At 31.4% G+C, this 9,316-nt stretch overlaps 2 pseudogenes; both read right to left on the reverse strand.

Annotated features, from left to right (window-relative positions):
• Positions 1–286, reverse strand: part of LOC107030987 — an 855-nt pseudogene extending 569 nt beyond the window's left edge.
• Positions 287–363: 77 nt separating this feature from the next.
• Positions 364–1,245, reverse strand: LOC114074050 (annotated as a pseudogene).
• Between the last annotated feature and the right edge of the window lie 8,071 nt (positions 1,246–9,316).

Raw genomic sequence — 9,316 nt, forward strand, 5'->3', positions numbered from 1 at the left:
TATATATATATATATATATATATATATATATATATACACACACAATTTCTATCTGTGTGCATAACTCATTAATTACATACCCCCATTCGTGTGTTCATTGCTTCATATTCGATTAGTAAATTTTGAGCTTTTCCAATCAATGGAATAATGTGCAGGCTGCCTCTTGTTTGTTGTCATGATTCCATCTCCCAAACATCAGTGTGACCTCTTCCAGAAAATTGAATATTTGTAATTCCCTTGCAGATACTAATGCAACATTTATACTCTCTGGAATGTTAGACGTCATAGCCCATCTCCGATGAGTTTTTGCATGCCACCTTGACCACTTATCATATCCAGCTAGATCCAAATACTCTTTAACACCTACATCAATTTTTTTACAGTATCCATCAGCCTGTCAAACTCAACTTTGTTGCAAGTCTTTACCATTGTATAAATCACAGGACTTAGGTCCTTGGAGGCCTTCCTAAATTTCTTCTCTACATTACCCCACAAGTGCCACATACAAGCATAATGTGGTACATTTCTATACACTTGAGTCACTGTATTTATGATACTTTCATTTCTATCAGATACTACACACATATTAATGATTTCACCATAAGCCTCCCTTATTTGTAGAAAAATCAAAACCAAGTTGCATCATTTTCCGAATCAATGATACCATATGCCAGTGAAAAATGTGTCCTGCATTTTAATTTACACACACATTAACATTTTTATAAAAAATTCACATTAAAAAAATCAATGAATCATACATGCTCTGTCCCTTGTACTTGCAACAACAAACGTTCCATTATACGGTCCTCTTAGGTGACTTCGATCAACAACAATTATAGGCCTGCAATGTTCAAAGCCTTGTATAAAACTATTCAATGCAACAAAATCATACAAGAACTTATTTTTATCTGTTTCTTTAGACGTATATGCGAGTCTGGATATGTAATATTCATCATATACAAATATGCTGAAAGTTTGCTGTAAGATGCAGCTACAGTCCTCCTCAATGAAAGTAGAGCCTTTTCTCTAGCCCTCCAAGCCAACGAGTAATTTACATCAACTCCCAAATATATCTTTACATCACTGCGAATATTAGTTGGTTTATATTTTCTCTTGTGATCAACAAGTTTGGGTTTAACGATCCCTCCAATCAGCGTGCTTGTGGCATGTTTGTGAATACACTTTATCCTTCAAAGGACAAGTATGCTCTGTATTAAATGCTCTTATTCTAAACATACCATACATACTTGTTGACATTAGATGCTTTCGTTAACCATTCACACTCATCATAAATACACTCCAACGTATAACTACATCAGCAAAAATAACACAACACATCAATATACAAATAATTAAAACAACTTATACAATTACATATTTGTATGTATAAAGCAGGTACCTTATTTCGTTTGACCTCACTGTTCTATATTGAAATCTTTTTTCAATTGCATATTTTCCATCATAGAATTTAATATGTCTTTGGTCTTATAAAGTTGGTCTACCTCCATGTACTTATTATAAAAATCTGAAATAACTCCATCGCAGCTCCCTGACCCCAAAATACAAAGCGACTCTACCAACTCACCAATAGTCAGCTGCCTATTATCAAATTCATAATTTTCATTGTTGCTAATACATGTAATCGTATCACTATCCTGATTTGAACTTCCACACCATTGGCCAATTATACTAGGCAGTTTGCTAATACACAGTGGATACTTGTTGAACTCATTTCCAACATTTTTAAGCATGATATAAACTCTAACACCCATGTCGTTGTGAATCAACATGGGTGTCTTGCTTTCTTCAACCTTATACTCAATTTTGAGTTTATTCACATTCGTATCAATCCCTAGTTGAATTGCAATGACAATATACAACTCATTATACGATGAACTTTCTTTGAAAACCACCTCTCAATTGTATAATCAACGTAACAATTGTCACTGTCCCATCTACCAGAATGCATAACCAATATATCCAGTGAAGCCATTTTCAGAATTTTTATATACAAAATTAAATCATAGACATATACATTTATAAGCTAAAGAAATGCAGCAACAAACAAAACATGTACTTATACATATTATAGCAACTTCAGTTTTAAACTTATACACATTTTCAAAATATACAAAAAAAATCTCTGTGTACACAAAATTATAGCTTTATAGAAGTATACAATTCGATAGAAACAATAAAAAAACTACATGAATATAAAGGACAAATTCATATGTAACAGACAACAGTTCCATACAATTATACAATTTACCAAATAACACTATACATGATAGATTCGAATATACAAACAACAATCTAATACACTTATACACATATACATATTATGAAAATTCGAAAAACAAAATTAAGATGTAATGTATAAAACGAAAACATAATAGTTTTATAACTCAAATCAGATCTCATATACAGTTCCAAACTCAAAGAATACTATGATTGGAGCAAATCTCAAATCAGTAATTCAAAATTAACAACAAATTTATCACAATTTTTTCTACAATTCACATTAACTAATCAAATCAATTACGGACAAATATTCACATCTCAATATACATTCAACTGATTTCATGAAATTGAAAAATAAAATTTAAATTTTAAAAACCATTGTCGACATTAAAATTTTTTTTTAATCAAAATTACCTCTTATTTCTATCTCTAAACATAAATTTATCCTGCTTGATTGCTTAAAACCTTTAATAGCTTGATCAATTTTTTGAATTGTCTACAATGGAGCTACTTCGATCGAAGGAGAAGAAGGTAGAATGAAACTGAAATTAATTTCGCATGAATTGTGGGATATTTTTCTTCTTTATCTGCCGCTTTTTTTTTTTTAAATTGGAAGTGTATAAAGGATATGTTATACACAAATGAACACCCGTAGCAAACTTTTAGTTTGCTAAGGAACACAATTTTGTATTGTTTGCTACGGAACACAATTTTGTATTGTTTCCTAAAACATAAAATTATCAATTTTTTCTTTGCTATATATAAAATTTGCCCAATTAAATTCTATATATTATTGGTATTGTAATGAATAATCTCATTTATCTAAAATTATAAATATAGTAAAAGAGGATGTTTTTTAATCACAATAAATATTTCTGAAGTGTAAGGAGTCTATCGACTTTTTCATTTTATTTTATATGATATTTTTTTAATTTTTAAAAATTTATTATTTATACCTAAGCACAACATGATTTTAAAGATCATATTTATCAATTATAAACATCTTGAAAACAAAAAACATGTACAAGTATCTCCGATCCATTTTCATTTTATTATACATTCGGAGAGTAAAATAAAGAATGTTTTCTTCATTCATTCTCTTATTCACTCTATTCATCATTTGTAGAGATGATCGAAGAATTACTATTCGTACTCTCTATTTTACTTTTTGATTATTTCATTATTATTTTTATATATAATGCTTATAATTATATAAGATCGTTTATAAAAATTTCAATATTTGTAACTTTTTTAATGTAATATAACACTTCAGGAAAATTATTATATAATATATACATTTTCAATATGAATCAATAATACTTCCCTTTTTTAAAAAAATTTATTTAGAACCAATTCCAAACTCATCAATGAACATTTCATAAATAAAATGGCTAAAGTGTTTTCTTAGAAAAACAAATAAGGCAAAAAGTTGAGGAATACTGACACAACTCCACAAGTGAAGTTCAATGGTCCCAATCACATTCAATGATATTTCGTGGATGGCAGCAATTGTAATTTAATAGAAAATGATGGATTTTTAAGTACTTATTCATATCGTCTAAAGATTAAAGTAGAAAGTATAATTTCTTGTAAGCATATCAATCTAAAAAATACTATTATACCGTTAAACTTTCTTCTAATGTCACCAAGCTGACATGTTGAAACATTTGAACTCTCTCTTCTAGTATATATATATATATATATATATTCATGCATATATATTTTATGCTTCAAACATTAAATCAAACTTAAAATTAACATATTCATGCATATAATCACACATGTATCCTATTTTAGAAGCTATCTATTTAGATATAAGTTTGGCTCTTAATGCCAATTATTGGAAAACTATATGCACAACGGAAGCATATCAGGATCTTTACTACTTACATGAATAATAGATAACAAATACCGTTTATACCAAAATAATATATCATGCTAAAACACATAAATAAACTGAAACTTAATTCGATAAATACCTCTTGAAGCGTGAACAAATACCTTCATGCGAATCTACAAGATAGACGGACCTTCAAGCGTATCCACAAGATAACAATAGCTATGGTCTTCTACAATGTCCCCAAGTCACATATGAACTCTCTCAATACTTGGGTGGGCAAGTATGAATAGAGAACTAATCATCCTTCTAGGGTTCGAAGCATTCCTAATTATAGAGATTTCTTCCCAGTCCAAAGAGGAGGATAAAATTCACATTCTTTTTCTTACAAAGAAAACACACACGTTGATTTTCTTTTTATAAGAAACTAATGCCTCTACCCTTTTCCCTTTAGAATTAGGATTCTGAGTTCTAGTTAATTATGGCACTATAGGGACCACATAATTAATTACCGAGACTTCCGATTATGGAAATAATTCCAAATAATTAATTTGAATTATTCTTACCATAGTAAATTACAAATCATTCCACTAGAAATTCGTAAATGCACTCCTCTATTTCGTAATTCCCCATTAAACACTTATGTAATTTCTCATGTTAAGATTTCAGATACTAATCAATAAATTAAATTACTGACGATTTTAACTTAATGATTAATTTCCTTTAAAGCACTACTTAACTTTTTTCATGGGTCGTATTCATAAATCCACTTGCAAGATTTTATTACGATGAAAACTTATAAGTTTTTAAAAAAGAGATATCAATCAATCTCTATAAGGAGACATGGGTTCTATCAACTAACTTATTATTTCACCAATATATATTATTATCATCCAATTTACCAGGCATATTGACCCATCTCAGAATTTCACCTTTTAATAAATAAAAACGAAAATTAATATATACATATCATAATAGTTATATCAAAATTAAGAATATAAGTACATTTAATAATTTAGAGAATATGTTTTTATCAATCAGTCTATAAAAACTATCTCTACTTGGTCCCTTTCAATACATACAAAATGTACTAGCACAAGAAGTTGGAACTATACTGTTCCCATAATCAGGATAAATTACATATAGTCTTGTGCTACAATCGTACCCGATGGAATGTCCAATTTCCATCTTAAATTGTGAACCAAAATCTTTATACTTATAAGAACCGATAATTTAATCCTCTGTGTATAAGCTAAAACTCTACACACTTAATCATCTACTATATAGGTAAATAAATACCATAAACGAATATATGATCTATTGAAATTGAGTAAATATTTATGCTTTGATAAATATTATTTATTAATATATTGTTAGTAGTATACATACCAACATATACCAGATTAACTAAACCATCCTCTTGCACTTCTCTAAGAAAATATAGCTTCACATTGAAATGCATGGTCTTTCTATGAAAAACTGGACCGTGAGAAATAGTAATGGAAGCTTTGTTGTCCACACATATTTTAGTGCTTTCCTTCATCTCCAACCCAAGATCGCATAAGATTTTCTTTATCCATAAAGCTGGATTGACCGTAGTTGTAGCAACAATGAATTCAACCTCTGCTATTGATTGAGCAACAATCTCTTGTTTTTTTTGGAACACCAAGAAAAGCATCCATCACCAAAAATAAAACAGTACCCTAAACTACTTTTCATATCTTCAGCGGAACCACCCCAATCATTGTCAAAAAATCCTTGAAGTTTGAATTTCTGGCATTTGCTAAATTTGACTCCATAGTCCATTGTACCTTTGACATATCTGAGTACTCTTTCGCAGCTTGCATATGCAATTCACTAGGAGAATTCAAGAATCATAATATATAGTACACTTACATCTTACACTATATGTGGCCTTGTTGTTGTAAGATACATCAAACATCCTATCAAGTTTATGTAGCATTCTTCTTGTACTCATTCAGCACCATCGTCCTTCATTAGCTTCTCCTTTTGATTCATAGGCATACTCATACTTTTGCAGTCGTCCATTCTAAATTTCATTAGAATTTCTTTTGCATACTTCTTCTGACAATTGAATATTTGATCTTGGATTTGTTTAACCTCCAATCCCAGAAAGAAAGTCATCTCTCTGAGATCCTTCATATCAAAGACTTTTATCATCTCCCATTTCAACTCTTCTTTGAGCACAACATTACTCCATGTTACTAAAAGATCACCAACATACAAAGAAATTATAATTATGTCAGAGTTAACATGCTTTATTTAAATAGTTGATTCACTTAAGTTTTTTTTTGAAAACCTAAGTTAGAAAGATGATCATAGATTCTACTGTACCTAGACCTTGGAACTTGTTTTAATACATAGAGGTCCTTTTTCAGCAAGTAGACTTTATCTTCCTATCCTTCTGCTACAAATCCTTTAGGCTGCTCAACATAGATTTCATCTTGCAAGAAACCATTCAAAAGGCTGATTTAACATCCAGCTAGTAAATCTTCCAATTATTTTCTTCTATAATTGCCAACAGAAGCCTGATTGTGTCATGTCTTGCAAATGGTGCAAATGTTTCAGAAAATTCCACACCAAAAATCTGAGCATAACCTCTCACCAGAAGCCTAGCTTTATGTTTGTTCACCGAACCATCTGCATTTAGCATAGTTTTGTAAAACTATTTAACGTGAGGCCTTTCTACCAGCTTCCATGTGTCATTTTCTTGATCATGGTTAGCTCTTCCTTCATTGCGACAATCCATTTCTGGTCTTTTAGATTCTGCATATTCAGTAGGTTGAAATATGGCTACATTGCATCTTTGATATATATTTGAAAGTGATCTAGTTCCTCAAACAAGAGGATGATCAACTCGTTCCTAAAAATTGTGCAACGATCATTAGCTTCTCTTTCTTGCTTTTCTCCACGCCAATCTGATTGCTTTTGTTCTACAAATTCCAACTCTCAGCATACCAAAATATTTCAAGTTTATGGTTGGAAAATTCTATAAGCTTTTGACTGCAAGCTATAGCCAATGAAAATTCCAGGTTTTACCTTCTTGTCAAGTTTATCCCTTTTTAGCTGAGATATGTGAAAAAACATAAGCAACCAAAAATCTTGAGAAATTTTAGTAAAGGTTTGTAACCATGCATGCTTCAAAAGGTGTTTGACCAGTCACTGCCTTTGTAGGCAGCCTATTCAACAAAAATTCAATAGTATTAGCTGCCTCTGCCCAAAACTTCTTGGGAAGCTCTTTCTCGTGCAACATATACCTTGATATCTCCATGATGGTCCTTTTTTTCTTTCACTATCTCCATTTTTCTAAGGTGTATATGGAGTGGTAAGTTGATGCTCTATTGCAGCAACTTCACAAAATTTTTTGAACTAATCTGAAGTGTACTCAGTCCCATTATCTTCTCTAAGCACTTGTAGTTTGCAGCCACTTTGATTTTCTACCAGACTTTGAATTTCCAAAAAAACTTCAACAACCTCTGATTTGAATCTTAAGAAGTATATCTAAAACATCGTTGTTAGATCATCAATAAAAATCATGTAGTACCTGTTTCCTTTCAATGATAGATTTCTTTGGGGATCTCCAAGATCTGTATGAATCAACTGCAATTTTTGAGTCTCTCTCAAAGTTAATTTTGGGAATGGAAATCTCGTCTTCTTACAAAATTTACATTCCTAACAACTTTGGCGTTCCTATTCAAGTGAAGCTAAACCTTTTACCAACCCCTGTTTTTTGCATATACAAAATCGCCCTGTGGTGGAAGTGACCCAACCTTTTGTGCCAAGTTTCTCTAACACCGTACTGAGTTGGAAAATCCATTTGTTCTTCCTTCATTGGATTCAAAGAAAAACTTTTACCCTGCATTGTTAATTCTAATTAGTTCCTAACTACCTACAAAAATGATCAAACACGCCTTATCTTCAAAAAATAATTTTAACCCATTTTCAAGTAACTATCCAACACTTAATAGATTTTGATCAAGTTCAGGAACAAACAGAACTTGAGAAATAAATTTTGTACCTATATAACTCTCAATAGCTACATTACCCTTTCCTTTTGTAGGGAGGTATTCTCCATTTCCAATCCTGCCTCTTGATGTTGTTATTCTCTCAAGCCTTTTTAAAAGCTTTTCATCACTAGTCATGTGGTTTGTAAAACCACTACAAATAAGACAACTTCCACTTGAAATACTAGATGCAGAACATGATGCAACAAATAGTTGTTCTTTGTCATGTTGGTTTGCAACTTGAGCTTTTCCTTGTTGTTGCTGTACTTTCTCCTTGCAGATGATCTTAGCATGCCCATGTTTTTGACATTTCTGGTATTTCATATCCGACTTTCTCAAGCATTTGAATTGAGGATTATTCTTCCTTCCATAATATTGTCATTGAGGGAATTTTTCTCCTCTATTGCTGCCTCAATTGTGGCTACTTCCATTACCAGCGGAAACCTGACTATTTTTAGCATAATTCTTCTTCCCAATGATTTTCTTGTATTTTTTTCCAGGATTGTTTTGCAATTTAGCCTGAATTGCACTGTAACATCTTGTATTCCAGATGAACTAAGGTTAAGCTAAGAAAAACAAGAAAAAAAAAATCAAATTTGGAAATAAGTAAGGAAATCTGGAAAATTTCCAGATTTCAAAAGTGAGTTTTGGTCATTTTTAAACGCCCATAATTTCCAGCTCAAGTGGATTTTGGGTGAGTTCTTTATATGGATGGAAAGCTCGTCGGAAGTTCTATCTAAATACGCCAAGTTTGCGAATTTAGGAGGTATTATGACGGATATATGACTTTTGTAAGTTAGGCTATTGAGAAGGGAAAGTTCCAAATCCGGATTTGTTAAGGGTTTTTTTGTCTTTTCTTAAATTTATTATTATTTTTGTTTTAGGGGTAATAAGTTGGGGTCTAAGCTGATCCCGATAAGTTTTCACATTTAGGAAATAAGATAGGGCTTTGAGAGAAAGGAGAAAAGAGGAGAAGGGAGAAGAAGACGCAAGAACGCCAAGAATTCGTTCGTGGATTTCGTCGGGGGTGATCCCTATCAAGGTATGTGAGATCATTCGGTGTTGGGTTCTTTCACCCACCCTCCAACTTTATTCATTACTGAAATTTATAGTTAATTCATCGTAAATCTTGAAGTTCTTGAAGAAAAGTTGAAGTTTTGGTGGTTGAATTGTTTTTGATCTCTGTTAGTTTTAATCCATGTGTCCGGACTGT

This window comes from Solanum pennellii, chromosome 9, assembly GCF_001406875.1.
Source record: "Solanum pennellii chromosome 9, SPENNV200".
NCBI classification, from domain to species: domain Eukaryota; kingdom Viridiplantae; phylum Streptophyta; class Magnoliopsida; order Solanales; family Solanaceae; genus Solanum; species Solanum pennellii.